Source organism: Pteropus medius, unplaced genomic scaffold (assembly GCF_902729225.1).
Source record: "Pteropus medius unplaced genomic scaffold, Ma_sr-lr_union100, whole genome shotgun sequence".
In the NCBI taxonomy this organism is placed as follows: domain Eukaryota; kingdom Metazoa; phylum Chordata; class Mammalia; order Chiroptera; family Pteropodidae; genus Pteropus; species Pteropus medius.
This window is the reverse complement of record NW_024340699.1, coordinates 879,488-895,002: the sequence shown is the minus strand read 5'-3', so window position 1 is coordinate 895,002 and position 15,515 is coordinate 879,488. Positions and strand designations below refer to the sequence as shown.

Genomic DNA, 15,515 nt, shown 5'->3' with positions numbered 1-15,515 from the left:
AGAAAGATAGAGAAGTGGGTAGAAATGGGGTGACAGAAAGATGGAGAGAGACGAGAGAATGCAACTGGGGAGAGAGAGATGGCAGAGAGCAAAATGGGGAAGAAAGAGAAAGATGAGATATGGGGTCATGAGGGGAGAAAGGGAAATATCTGGAAAGAGGGATAAATGAAGAGAGAGGTGGAGAGGAGAAAGAAATGAGGAAGAGGGGAAAGCAAAAATGCGGGGTGAGAGAGAAAGATATGGGGAGAGAGAGACGTGAAGAAAGAGATGGAAAGGGATGAAGGAGAAATGAGACAGAGGAGAGAAGACAGAAACCTGATGACATCTTTTGAGGTCCGGCTTCCGGGCCACCCTTGAGGCCATTTGCATCTTGTGTGCTCTAGTTTATAACCAGGTTTGAGTTGGATCCTATCACTTTAGCCAAGAATCATAACCACTCCGATGCCCTTAGTCAAATCCAATCCTATTGCAAATTTGGCTCTCGACAGCTTTGTCCTAGAACCCAGAGATGAACCAGAGGTTTCACTAATCACCTCAAAACATAATCACTCTTAGAATCTACCTATTCGATTTCCATACTTCAAATAAGTGGAGAAAATATAAGTTCCTGTCCCCTGCCTGCAGAAAGCGTGCAAAGATCTTCATTTCTTCCTTCCTACTTCCCAATCAGGATCTGGCTATTAGAAACCAATCATCCACCAAAAATACAAAAGAAACTACTTGGAGGTTAAAAGCAGCATTTAGGAGAAAATGATGTTGTACATCATACCAAAATTTAATATGGCCTTATGCAAAATAGTAATGTGTCGGTAATGCAAAGATTCTTCTAAAGTAGGTTAATAACAATCCAATATTATTCTCCTTAAAAAATGAAAATGTATGTCAAAAAAAAAAAAAAGGCCTAAAGTAGCTAAATCTTGTACCCATTGATGGAGCTGATTTACATAGATAGCATTTAACATTCCATCATCATTATCCTATCAGTCTCCTGTCTAACGTGCAAGCCTAAAGGCATTCAATGCGCTTAGAGGTTTAAAAAAAAAGCCCTATACCCACCAGCCAAAATGGTGGTAAATGACAAAAAAAGAAAAAGAAAAAGAAAAAAATAATAATTTTAGGCAGACAGATGAGTATCAACCGGGATGAGAAAAAGACTGTCTCCCCCCTCCCTTCTGCAGCAATATAATAACCTAAAAGATTGAATAAAAGAAAACTAAATATTTAAGAGTAAAATGTGGTTATCAAATGGGGAGAAGGGGAAAAAAGGAAGCATTATGATAATAGTTGAGTCTGCCTTTGCTAGAGGAAGCAGCTTCGAGTGTGTCCGCCTTGACTTAAATGGAAAGCAAATGTGAATGAAACACAGTGCTTTCCTTAGAGTCAACCATGTGAATATTTTCAGAGACTTTTTCTTTTAAAATGTTAATTCTGATGGGAAGAAGCAGAGAGAGTGCTCTGGGTTCACGCACTGCCTGTCCGTGCACAGTGGGGAGAGGGAAGCAGAGGGTCACGGTGTGTATATCGTCCTCATGCAGAGAGATCCTTCTTGGCCACGTGCCGGGCTATGGCCTTGCAAATCCTACGGCCTCTTTAGTGCCTCCACCAGCATACGACAAAGGCCAGAGGATTCAGAGGCGAAATGGAGCCTGAGGGGCTGTAAAGCCACTCGCCTCCATCACCCTAACCACTAGGGAGTTCCGAACTGCATCTAGACCAAAGGAGAAGAGCCACAGGTATGTCAAATGACTGTAGCCAGGGCGGGTGTGGAAAGCTGCTTTTTAAATCAGCTGAAAGAGAGGTACGTGGAGGCAGAAGATGAAAAAGAGAAACGGTGGATCATGAGAAGAGCAGGGAAGTAGGAGCAGGGAAGAAAGAAGGCGATGAGGAAAAAGAAGATGACCAAGACGTGGCGGAAAGTCAGTCACGGGCAATGAAAACTTTCCTACTCTCCATCCCCCTGGTTCCCTACCCTGCACACGGAATCTGAGACCCAGCCTTTCAACAGTTGCTCCAAAAATGCGCCGCCCGTCCCCATCCCCATGCCGCCGGACAGTCGTGTCTCGCTTAGCAGACTGCTCTTTCCCGCCATGCCCAAGTACACGTCAGAATCCCTTCTGGCACAGCGTCCCCGTCAGTCCCTGCTGTGTATCAGGACTAGCCCTTGATACGTAAGCGCCATCCCTGGAGCTTTCCTTCGGCCTCAAACCCAGACTGCGTGCCCTCTAGCAACTGCCCACTGGACAGCAGGCCTTGCCTGGAATTGTTCCTAATGAGGCAGAATTTTATTTACAAGAAAAAGGGACAGAAGTCAATTAAACAGATTGTGATACCAAGAGAAATATGCAGAAACTCCCCCCTAATTTTTTTTTTTTTTTAAACTAACAACCTTGGGCCATGTCTCTTTCTGTCCTACCCTGCCGTGTGACAAGGCTAAACCAGACAACCCAGGTTCTCCCAGCCAGCAGTCTAGTCTACTAAAGAACAAAGATAAAATAAAGTGACAGCTTTTGAATATTAATAGGGCATATCAGCAAGGGTGAACAGCAAACAGTGGAAGTCATCCACAAGTTCTAAAAGCAGTTCCTAAAAGCCCGAATTCATCTCATCGTTCCCCACTTAAGAATTCCACTAAGAAAATGAATCTTTATTTCAAAAATAAACTTCTGAGATGACTAGAGATAAAAGCAGAGAAAGAAATACTGAAGCACCACAGGACCTTCCTTCACTCATCATCTCCCCTCGGGGCCCATCGTGATGCCATGCATATTACAGATGCCCAATAAATGTTTGTGGCATGAATGATGTGAGGAGAAAAGGAATGTTTTAAAATCAGCTTCAGAACAGTAATGGGCTTCAAGAACAGGCTGGCCCCAGTCAGGGTCACAGAAAGAGGAAACAGATTGCGACCACTGAGACCTAACTCCAGACGTCACCTGTAGAAACTCTGGGGAGTTTTCGTTTCTAAAGAAAAGTAGAAAAAAGTTTTCTGGGGTACCACATTTCTAACTTTTTCATTCACTCGCCCACCTACTCACTTATTCAATCATTCATTCAATAAATATCACCGAGTGCCTGCTATGTGCCAGGCACTGTGCAAGGCTCTGAGGCTCTTATGGGAAAGAGATAAGCTAGGGCCAGGCTCTCTCTCACCTGCCCAAAAACTTCCACCTTATCACCTAGAATTCAATCAACCAAGTACTTCATATTAGGCATGGGGCTAGGATTATAAGGTAAAATCTATACTCCTCTACATAGCACTGAGGGATGTAGTGGTTATTTACTGCTGTACCGGAAGTTACTGAAAAAATTGGCAGCTTAAAATAGTAAATAAGTGTTGTCTTCCAGTTTCTATGGGTCAGGAAGCCAGGAGAAGCTTAGCAGTTAAAACGAGATTGCAGTCAAGTTGTCAGGCAGGGCCACAGTCACCTGAAAGTCTGACCAAGCCTGGAGGATGCTCTTTCGAGAAGGTTCATTCACATGGCTGTGGCTTTCTCCCTAGGGTTTTTTGAGTGTCTTCACAGCCTAACAGTTGACTTCTCCCAGAGGGATACCAAAGAGAGAGAAAGAGGAGGAAGCCACAATACATTGATGGCCTAGTCTTGGAAGTCAGACACCGTCACTCCTGCCATCTTCAACAACAAGTGAGTCACTAATCCAAGTTTATACTTAAGAGGAGGGCAATCAGGCTCTACCTCCTAAAGGGAGGAATGCAAAGGATTCATGAACTTAACCTAAAACCACCACGAATCTAGAATCAGATAATATGTTATTTACATTATGCCATATTATGCTATATTATGTTATATCTATAATCAGGCCCTGCCCCTTCTTACCTATTTTCACATTTTTATGCTAATATTCCTAGTATTAACGTCTATCCCCCAACTCAGCTGGTTCTTCTGAACACACTGTACCCGTTGTAAACAACAACTCTGTCCTTATATGTCGCCCCCACCTTGCCCCCGTCTTTTCCCTCCAAAATCCCTATATCCAGAGAAACAGGACAACATAGTGGCTAAGATTCTGGACACTGGGCTGCCTGGGTTCAAATCCCACTTCAACTTTTGGCTAGTTATTTAAGCTCTGTGTATTTTGATTTCCTTACATATAAAATAATGATAATAGCACCTACTTTATGGGCTTGTTATGAGAATTAAATAAACCAATATTTATAAATAACTAAGAATAGAGCTTGCCATATAATAAGTGCTATTATAAGGTTTGTTAAATAATATAGATATCGTGCTTCTGCCTCCAATGCAAGTTCTATACTACAGCCCATAGTGAACCCCTTCACGCAACTCCTAATGCTGTAACTGTGGCCCATTTTAACTCTGGTCAGATCTACAAATTATCATTTAATTACCTCACTTATAGATAGATGTCTGACCTCATCATCCAATTGTTGGTTCCTGATGGTTTTTAAATTCTGTACTTCCTTAGAGTGCCAAGGAGAGAATAAGCATCCAATTCAAAAGGAAGAAAGGAAGGAATTAATTCACATTAGCCCCAAGAAAAAATATTCATGCTGCTTTTCTAGTCTCCCCAAACACTGAAAACCATACTCTCATTACTTCTGTGTGAGCCTCTGATGTCATAGAACCAACCCAAATTAGGCTTTCGCACAAGATCAGCCACGTATGGGCCCCCTTCCTCATTAAGCAGAGCTTATGAAAACACCCCAAATGGATGGGGTGAGTCCCCTTGAGATAGGGGAAGACAGATGTGAGCCTCAAAGAGGAGGGCCCAGGTTCTGCTATCAGAAGCCTGATATTTCAAAATTATCACCAACAATGCTCCTTCTCCATCCCTGACTCAAACACTCTGAAATTTTAGGACTCCCCACGTACACTTTTTCTCGAAATGGTGACATTTCCTCCCCAAGAGTTTACAGCTTCTAATCAGAGCCAAAACCTGTGCTGGGACATGTCTCATACCTGGAAGCTGCTGGTAATCCTAGGTGAGCATACAGGCAACGGCAATTAATGGTTACAGGAAGGCTTTGGAGAAAATGCCCCCGACTCTGTCACAGACAGAAGGTTCTTGCGGTCCTGATTTGGCCACTAAGAGATTATATTCACTCATAGAGTCATTCATTCATTTATTCATTTATTTATTCATTAAGCATTTACTAGGCTCAGAGGGTGATATACCAAGAAGTAGAACACGAGGGTCTGGGCTTCAAGTAAGTTACCTGGAACAAGCCACTGTCTCTGCCATCAATTTCTTTGTCTACAAAATGATAAGGTTGGACAAAGTCTCTAGGGTTCTTTTCACCTTCAAAAAAATTGCTATTTTTCTGATTCTAATGCCTGATCTGCTTTGCCAGGCAGGTTTGCTATGAAGACGAAGTTAGAAAATGTGCATGAAAGTGCTTTGAAAACTATAAAGCACTGCTCAAAATGTGAGGCATTATCCTCCTTGTTGTTGCCATAGCCCCAAAAGTCCTTAGAGAAAAGTTTTCAAAGGCCTGCTTGATAACGTCCCACTGGGATCCTGAACAGGAAAAGCTCTTCCTCAGGTCTCCCTGGGATCTCTCCTGCTGCCGAGAAGTCCACAGGTTGTTTCTGCACATTAGCGGCTTCTCGCAGCCAATGCGTTTCAGAGATTGCAATTGTCCCCAGGAAAAAAAATATATATATATATGTGACCGACCTAATCTGGAGGTCTAGTCTAAGCCCAGAAGAAAAAAAAGCTATGATCAGTTAGTGATGTCTGCTACGGGCATGGGATGAAGAAGTGGTCACCAGCTGATTGATATTCCTAGACAAGGTCCTTTGGTAGCTGTAGCATATAAGCCTCAACTCTGTGCCCGGCGTTTTACAATGTCACAAGAATTATAGCATTTTGGAGTAGGTACTCATATTAATCCCTCTTTACATATGAGGAAACGGAGACCCACAGAGGCTGACATGTGCCCCGGATCACAGTGCTAGTATGTGGCAGAGCCAGAATTGGAAACAAAGTGAGTGATCCCAAGGCTAATGTACTTTATTTCGACGTTACACTGAACTTTGGCTGGGAGCCTAAGACAGCATACAAACAGGTAAACTGAAGGACCCTCCTTACGTTTTTCCTGAATAATAGATGAAATTATTAACATCGGCTCAAGGCCGTAAGGTTATTGGCAGGCTCTGCCTTAGTGCAGGGCCTGAATCTCTAAAGCAGCAATTGGTAAACTGTTTTGACTGCACACTCCATTAGCTAAAAAAAATAAATTGTCCTCCGGTCCAATATATAAATATCTATGTATAAATGTATCTATTTTCAAATTGCAGACATATATAACAACACTAATATATTAGATACATATTAAAAGATATCAAAATTTTAAATATTTGATGAGCAATCGATATAAACACGAATTTTAACATTGTCTACCCAAAGCCCATACAGATTGTTGGGCCCAATCAATGGAACACGCATAGCCACTTTCTGTAACACAGAGCAAGAATGACGTGTTTTCCTTATTTTGCCTGTTTCCTCTCTGGACTCAGCTCCAAGGCTTGCCCTGGGAAAAGTGTCCAAAAATAGGACCCCTTCCTCACCGCCACACTCCGCACCCCTCTTTCCCAGGCTCCCAGGCACATGGGCACCTTCGTGCTTTGCATCCCCACTGCCCAAAGTCCCCTCTTTGAGTTCTTGCCCAGGGCTGGCATCTCCTGCTATGGCCAACAGCTCTGTGTTCATACTTCATTCATCCTTACAACCAGCAAACACTTACTGAGCCCCTGTTGCGGGGAGGTACCATAGGAACTTGGAGAATCCAAAGACGGACCCGTCCAGGCATCCCCAGACCAGAAAGGGAATTAGCGCACACCATAAGTTGATAGGACGTAAGATGAAAGTGATAAGTTCACTAAGGGAAACACAGGAGACATGGCTTCTGGGGGAAGGACCAGGGGAAGGTGCGTGAACGAGGAGACCGTGAGTGTGGGCGGGACTCGGAAGTGGCAGGAAGTACACTTCAGGCTCAGCGGTAGTGGGGCGGAAAGGTGAACAGCTGGGAGAACTTTCTGTCTAAGTGGAATAGGGGATGTGGACAAGATTAATCCAACAGGCAGAGGATTGGGCCTGCATTTTAAGGACTGTGCTGTCCAGGCAGAGACAACAACATTCAAAACGAAGTGAAGAAGAAAAGGCCAGAGTGGCTGGAGCTGGCGGTCCAGGGAATACAGGACTCGATGAGGCGAGAGCGATGGGCATGGCTCACTCCCTGGAAGGCTCAAAGGGCAAGGGACATTGTTGATGGAAAAGTGTGCAAAGCAGCTGAAACCAGATTCACCTTCAGGAACGACTGTGCCGGCTTCAGTGTACAGAGCAGATTGAAGGAGGGCTGGTAAGGGAAGGTTCATCATCCAGACTCTTTCCCCTAGGACATCTTGGGGGCACAAGACCCCTGCTCTGCAGAACACCCCAAGCCCATTCCTCAGCTACTCTGGGGCCAGCCCTGCATCAGGACGAACCACAGAGCACAGGCTGCAATAAGTCAGCAGAACTCCTGATCCAACACCTGCATCTTTTGTAGACTAACCCATCTCGTTAGAGGGAGTGGTTTTGGGGAAAGATTTCCAGCCGCTGGGCCCCTTCTAGCCTGGGGGTGGGCCTCCTCCTGGCAGGACAGATTCTTCTCTTGGTGCATCAGCTCAGGAATCAGATTTCCCATTCCGTTCCCAGGGCGCTCCGGCCTGAGCTGACACGCTGTCTCTTTAAACACATTATGAAGATTATCAGCAATGTATCAAGGTGTCTTTGCAGAACAGTATAAACTTCGGCTGCACTACTTATTGACATAAACCACACTTCCAGGTTTTTATTTATATGCGCATTAGTTCAATATGATTGGATCTGTAGGCAGCAGAAGGGATTGAGGTAATTTATATATATATATCAATAAAGGTCTCCAGCCAGCCACTGGGTGCTCTAAGGGGAACAGTAGTTCCATTTAAAACATTAGGAACTAGAGAAATTGAAAATAACTCTCTATTTAGAGGCCAAGGATTAAGGCATTTTGCAGGGAAGGTCTCTGCAGCCCAGCCAGGATATGCTAAAAAGGCTGTTAAAATGTCATTTGGCTGATAGGCCACTGAATTTACCTTAACCCTTTCATTTCAATTGTATTTTTTTCTGTGAAGCATTGAGCCTAACAGGGGGACAGCGCACTGGTGGAAAGGTGGCCGAGTGCATGGGCAGATGTTGTTTTTGCCTCCTAATGTCCATTTTCACTGGTACCATCACCTCGTGAGCTCTGGGTGACCTCTTCCTAGAACTACTGGTCAAGGTTCCCTGTGGTCCCCAGCCATGCCTCCCTGTACAAGCTGAGTCAACCGGACTTTCCCTCCTGAGATTTTAACTGTTGATAAAGAGACACAAGGGCTAAAAATGGTGACAGCCAACTTGTCCTGGTTGTGCAGCCTGAAGAGACTGTGAGTTCCTGTCACCTATTCTAATAGAAGTGCTCTGGCTCCTGGGAACTGTGTTTTCTCTTCCATTTCGTGAAATAGCCTCCCAATGAGCTCAGCTTCGTGTTAGCCAGAGCTTCTGTTGCTTGCAACTATGGAGCCTGAATAAGTTGAGCTCCTGGGGCCGGGGGCCTGCGTGACAGCCTGGATCCATCACTAACTAGCTGAGTGACCATCAATAAGCAACCCCCTTACTCTGTCCATCGGCTTCCTCGCCTGTAAAATGAAAGCACTATAAGGGGTGAATAATTCTCAAATTTGAGGGATCTTGTTCAAAATTTAGATTCCGATTCCGTAATTTTAGAGCGGAGCCCAGGCATCTGCTTTGTAACCAGTGCTGACTCTGTGCCGACCAAACTTTAAGAGTTCATTTTCAAATTATACTCTCCTGGGCCTTTAGTTCTCGGGGGGACACATGGGGATGGCCCCTGGGTAAGGGAAAGGTTGACAAAGGTGATCTTCTTGTTTCAACTAAGAGCATTCCTTTTAGGTTTTCAATATTAAGGTCCTACATTAAATTTCCTCTGTAAAAAAGGGATCTACCCATGAGAAAAAAATTAAAATTCAGGGGACTAGAACCAGCAGCAAGGAGCCTTACTGTTCTGATCCAATGAGTCGCCTCCTGCATGGCTTCTAGAAGGGAACTAACCACACTGCATTTATGTTATTTGAACTTTGGCTTAGAAAGACCTCAACCCCCAAACCATCTTTCTAGCAAACTCACGAACAGAGTTTACTCCCCGCACCAGTAACGACGCAGCAGCCGAGGCCCTGAATCACTTGCCCGGTGTGATGCAGTCAGATAACAGCAGAGCCCGGTGACCCCTTAGTCATATCGCGGGGCTTCTCCTATGGTGCCTCTTCCTGCCGTGGCATTTGGAACACCATAAACTGGAGCCAGAGGAGATCTATAAACAGCCCAGTTCTTATTTTTTTACTTTAGAGTCCCTATGTGGCTTCATTTATTTTCAAAAGAACATGTGACATGTTCGTTGGCACCTTCTCTGCCATAAAATATCTGTTGACATTTGTGGTTTGGGGCTGGGCTGGATTAGTTGCTGTTTCATTCCATCCACCTACTGCATGTAGCACCAGGAGAAACACCATTCTACCCTGAGCCCCCTGTCACATCTTCTGCTCACTCCTAGGAACATGTGTGCCTTCTGCTGAACGGGAAGGTTTAAAAAGAGCTACTCCATCTTTTCTCCGCTGTGTGGCCTCAGACAAGATACATAACTTCTCTCTCCATTCCCTGGCCCATGTGGTGGTTGTACGAATAACGTAAGGAAGAGAAGGGTAACAACAGTGGCTAGGATTTATCCACCACTTACAAGGAACCAGACATACTGGGCTATACTACTTTACCTACATTGTCTCAGTAAGTCCTCTCACAAGCCTCACAGGTAGGTAGCTATGGTTATCATTTTACCCACATTTTACAGAAGGAAAAATGGAGGTGTGAACAAGTTATGTAACTTTCCCAAGGTTACATAGCCAATAAGTGGTGAAGTAAGCTCCAGTCTCAAGAAGTCTGACCCCGCAGTGTTTCATATCCACGGTGCCTCTCCTAGATAAAAAGTCTGGAGATGTGTCAGGTAGAGGGCTCCTACAGTATGTTTGGGGAATCAGATGTGGAGGGTGATTTATGATAAAATAATGTAAAATAAAAACGGTACAATGGAAAGGGCACAAACCTAAGTTTGTCCTCACTGGCTGTCAGATCTTGTGCCACTTGTCCTCCTAGAGACTCAGTTTTCTCATCAGCAAAGTGGGGGAAATTATTCCTACCTCGTAGATATAGGATTGAAATAAAGATACGTGCATGACCACCTATCTGGTACTCAGTAAACAGAAGTGATGTAATGTGTGTGGCAGCAGGCCAGAACGCTATCTGAAAGTAAGACATTATTATTCACATAAAGTATTATTATATATTAGGATAACAAAAAATTTCTTCCAAGATTTTAAAATCAACTTAGGGTTTTCTTCTCTAAGTCAAACTCACAGAGTGTGAGTCAAAAGTCAACGGGGGAAAAAAAGTCCACAGAGTTAAAACAAACTTGTCTTCATCTCCCACCCACCCATCTTACCTGGGTCAAAAGCCTAGAAATTCCTACAACGTGAAATCTCTATTACATGTTGGACACTGAAGGACGATTTAAGCATTCTCCCATGTGGAAACATTTCTTTCATATTTATGATCCAGAAAGAATTTCTATTAATATGTTTATGCAAACCTTCTTAGATATATTTCTATACATACACATATGTACTCACAAATATTTATTTTAATGAGATCATGCTAAAATTGAAATCCATAATCCATTTTTCCTTTAAAATATGTCATAGACATCATTCTATGCCAATAAATGCAGATACACATCATCATGTTAATGCCTTCATAATACTCCACTATATAGATATACTATGGCTAACCAATTGGAGGTTGAAATGGCTTCCAATTTTTGCTATTATAAACAGCACTGCAACAAATGTCCTTGTACAAGCATCTTTGTGTACTTAGCCTTTATAGTCTTAGAATAAATTTCTGGACATGGAATTATAGAGTCAAAGACATACATCTATATGTAAAACTTTGCTCGAAGAGCCTCCACCTACATCCATATGCCTGGAGGATGGTGCGGTCTATTTCCATGGGGTCACAAGCTCTTGCTCTGGGGATCCTTTCAGAAGCTGCTCTATGTACTTCTTCATCCGGCTGTTCAGCTGTCTCCTTTATAATATCCCTTACAATAGGCTGGTAATCGTAGGGCTAAGAAAACTAAACAATGAGATCTGCCACTGGCCAAGCACAGGGCTGGCAAGGAAAACAAGTCTGTTGGACACTGAAGTACATGTCTTTTCTGCTCTTTCTGGGCCTCCTCCTGGCTTGTTGGTCCAAGATTCAGGGCCTGGCATTTGGCACGTTGAGTAAAAAATTGCACAATGAAAAGACTGTGGCCAGTATAAACAAGTGAAAGACTCTGAGTGCTTATTAAGTGACCCAATTCCAGCAATGCTGTTAGCAGGGATAGAGCCAGGTGACTAAAACAAGATCCTTCAAGAAGGTCAAGCTCAGGTTTGGACAGGGGGACATGGCTGTGGGAGGCCGGGAACTTGAAAAAGTTTTGGAGGGTGAATATCAGACCTATACAAAAGGGATGGAAAACTTAGGTTTTCTCAGCATGAAGAAAACAGGGCTGGGTAGTAATTCAATACAGGCTCCATATGAAAATTTATTCTGTGGGGCTGTAGTTGGAATCCATGATGTGTGCATGGCTTGATATGTTACTTTGCACACAATTCTCAACATTTACCCTTAAGAGGATTTAAATAAACTGTTTTATACCAACAAACAGACAGCAACAAAAATTTGCTACATATTTCCAAACTGTTTTTCTCTAGAAAGGTATTTCCACCTTAGATTCCTAATAACCAGTATGAGAATAAAGAGACTTATTATAACGAGTAGGTCGAATCACGTGAAATTGTCATGTTTATAGGTCAAAAGTAGTTGACTCGATAAAATCATGCAGTTTAAGCTAGTAAGTCATCTCTAACGTGACCTGGTGTTGCCTTTGCATTTCAAACACTGCATTGGCTGTTCAGAAAAGAGCAATTCACATATTTGCATCATGTACCTTTTTAGGTAGGATGGGAGGAGGAAATAGAAGGAGACTGTTTTCACTACCCCTCTAAAAATGACCAATTACTTGAAGAACTCTGCTTTCTAATGCGGAAACAATCTTTTCTTGAATAAGGTAAAGCACTGATTCTGAGTCACCTAATGGCAAAGAGTGAGTTATTCCTCTATCCCTCCTTTTTTGTTAAGGAATAGATTCAATCAAACAAACAAACGAAAAATGGGTGTACACTGTCACAGGCTCTTGAGATCATCTCCCTAAACACAGGCTCAATCTGGAGGAATCTACAGCCAAAATGTCTTACAGCAACCCAGCCATTCCTGGATTGTGTTCCGGGGTGCAAATGCTCCATGGTCACTTATGTTGGCAGAATAGGATACCCTATTTAGTTTAAAATTTGAAATTTATTAAAATTAAATTAAATTAAAAAGCTAATCCTCCCAACAAGTCACAGTGCACTGAAACCTTCAAGGCCCAGGGAGGTTCCGCAGCAAAGAACCTGCTCCTTTTGTTGATCCCTGCATCTGACCACGAATCCCTCTGATCACATGACATTTGTTACCATCTCATGGAAGAGACTTTCAAAAATGTCTAAAATGCTCATTTTCATAGAGAAGAACCTGGATTATTAAGGTTATACAGTAGATCAATGGCAAGCTTGGATTAGAAGTATTATCTCAAGCCATTCAACAGATATTCATTGAGGGCCTGCCGTGTGCCAAAACCTGTGCCAGACACCAGCAAATGTAGTAAACAAGACATAATCCTTGGGATGAATAGTGGGAAGAAAAGACAAATCAACAGGCAATTTCAACATAACATAACTTGTAATAATCTAGAACATGTAGCTATTGGACATTTAAAATGTGGCTTCTGAAACTGAAGAAATGAATTTTTAAATTTAACTTTAATAAATTTAAATGTATAAACAAAAGCAACGTAAAGTAATTTTCTATTAAATGCAACTTTGTTGTTTTGGCAGGACTATATTTCACTTTAACCACTGAAAATTTAGCCTCTAAATTGAGTTGAGCCATAAGTGTAAAATACACACCAAATTTCAAAGACTTAGATCAAAATAATGTAAAATATCTCATTTATAATTTTTGTTCTGATTATATATTGAAAGGTTCATATTGTGGATATACCAGGTTAAGTCAAGAGATTATTAGAATTAATTTCACTTGTCACTTATTTAATTTTTTAAACATGGCTAGCAGAAAATTTTAGATCGCATATGCAATTCATTATATACCTTTTGGACAGAGCTGATCGAAAGGATTTGGAGTGCTAAGAAAGCAGGAATGCCTAACCAAGATCTGGGGAAAGCTTCTCAAGGGATATTTTTATAAGGCTACCTGAAAAAAAGAGAAGGGATGAGCCACGAGAAGAGAGGAAGAGCGTTCCTGACAGAAGAAATGGCTTGTGCAAAGGCCCAGTGGCTGATGGAGGAGGGTTAATTCAGATTAATATCATTTCCAGTACACCACAGCTTCCCTGCTGCAGGCCCCCGAATACTGCCCCCGCAGATCGCTGACTCTTAAACCACTAGAGCCCCTTTATTTGGAATGAATTATCTCTGAACATTCACATAGACTTTAGGCGCTTGGAAAAGATTACATGTATTCACATGTCACCCATAGTAAAGCTTAATGTAGACTCCACTCTTGCCTAGGTCGCTGATTCATTCAAAGTGTGCAACAATTTTATATGTGCTCAAAAGAGTCTTCGTTACAGGAAATAACTCCCACCCATGCAAACTTCGTATTACTCCCCATAAGTGTAACTGCAATTGGCTTTGTGAGGCCAGGCAGCTGGCCTGGAGCAGGGGCAGGGAGGGAGCTCAGTGGCAAACGATGGGCGTAGAGGGAGATGCTGCGAGGCGGTCTAGCAGAACGCTAAGAATGTAGGCTCTGACGGCTTCACCACTTACCAGCTGGGTGACACAAGACAATCTTGTAACCACCCTGGGCCTCAGTCTCCTCATTTGTAAATGAGGAAAGGAATAGCATCTACAAGGGAGTAGCATCTACAGAGGAGTAGCATCTACCAAGGAGTTGCCTGACCTCAGCACTATTGACACTCGAGACAGATAATTCTCTGTTGTGAGGGTCTGCTTTGTATACTGCAGGGTGTTGAGCAGCATCCTTGGTCTCTATCCACTAGATGACAGTAGCGCCCCTTACCCCAGTTGTGACAACCATAAATGTCTCCAGAAATTGACAAACGTCTCCTGAAGGGAAAAAACCACTGCCCTTTGAGAATCACCAATCTACTAATGAGTCATGAGGATTAAATGGAATCCTGCATGAGAAGTGCTGCTATAGTGCTAAAACTTTGCAAGTACACAATAAATGTCTGCTAAATAAATACATAAAATAAAGGGAGGAAAAGCTCCTACAGGGGTGACAATGGCACATAGCAGATGTGGCATTTTATGAATTTAACCAGCCATCAGTTTAGCCCAGGAACTTCTATCTATTCTCTTTCTCTTCCTACCCCAAAAAGTCAGGTCCTGGGTCTCCCAAGTAATGTGGGCAGAAAGGCCTGCAAATGGGACATGACTGCCTCGACGGATTCAATAGCACTTTTTAAATGTGGATAATTATAGGGCCTCTTCTAAGCAAGTGCACCAGTGGCAGGAGGCTGCGGGCTCTGGGGCACCGTGGGCCCACATAGCTCAGCTCCATCGAGCTGATGGTAATGTTATTAAATGTACTCTCTCCTTTTATTAGGCATCTTAATAACCTCTAAGTTGCACCCAGGAGAGCTGGTGCAGAAAAGGAATTCTGGCCAACCTAATTTGTATTTGAAAATACCCCATAGGCCAACGGAACAAGATTCAGATGAATTTCACAGGCAGCTGAGGACTACAAGAGGCAAGTGTTTCCAAATTGTACTAGATTATCAAATGCAAAATGCCTGCCTCCCTGTCTTCCCCATGCCCACTCTGCCCTCCTTTTCTGCCAATGTCCCTGCACCCCTACACATGCACATGCAATCTACACTCCAGCCACGGGCTAACAAAGAGACTTAAGGTGGGTCTTCCCCTGTCTACAGAGAAATGATGATAGTTCATACTTATCCATTTATTACCCGGAGTCAGAACCCGGCACTTTCCTTAGAACAATTCAAAAGGTGGGTGTTGTCCTTAGCCCCATTTTATAGCTGAGGAAGCTGCAGTTTGAAAAGGTTAGTATCTTGCCAGAAAGAATCACACAACTAGATAACTATAAAGCATGGACATAAACCAAATTCCATCTGACTCCCAAACTGATGCTCTTCGCCACTGCCTGACATTTTTCAATAATTGAGTGGTGACAAGGAGTAAGTTCATTTATTTGTTCACCATGTTTGCATGACTGTGTGTTCCAGACCTGTATGGAGTGCTGGGAAAAGACACTGCCCC

At 43.0% G+C, this 15,515-nt stretch overlaps 1 long non-coding RNA gene across 1 annotated transcript; it reads left to right on the top strand.

Annotated features, from left to right (window-relative positions):
* Nucleotides 1–16: 16 nt before the first annotated feature.
* Nucleotides 17–13,510, top strand: LOC120614023 (uncharacterized). Its single transcript, XR_005655837.1, has 3 exons — nt 17–374; nt 4,378–4,383; nt 13,500–13,510. It is a non-coding gene; the product is annotated as an uncharacterized LOC120614023 (long non-coding RNA).
* The last annotated feature ends 2,005 nt before the right edge of the window (nt 13,511–15,515 follow it).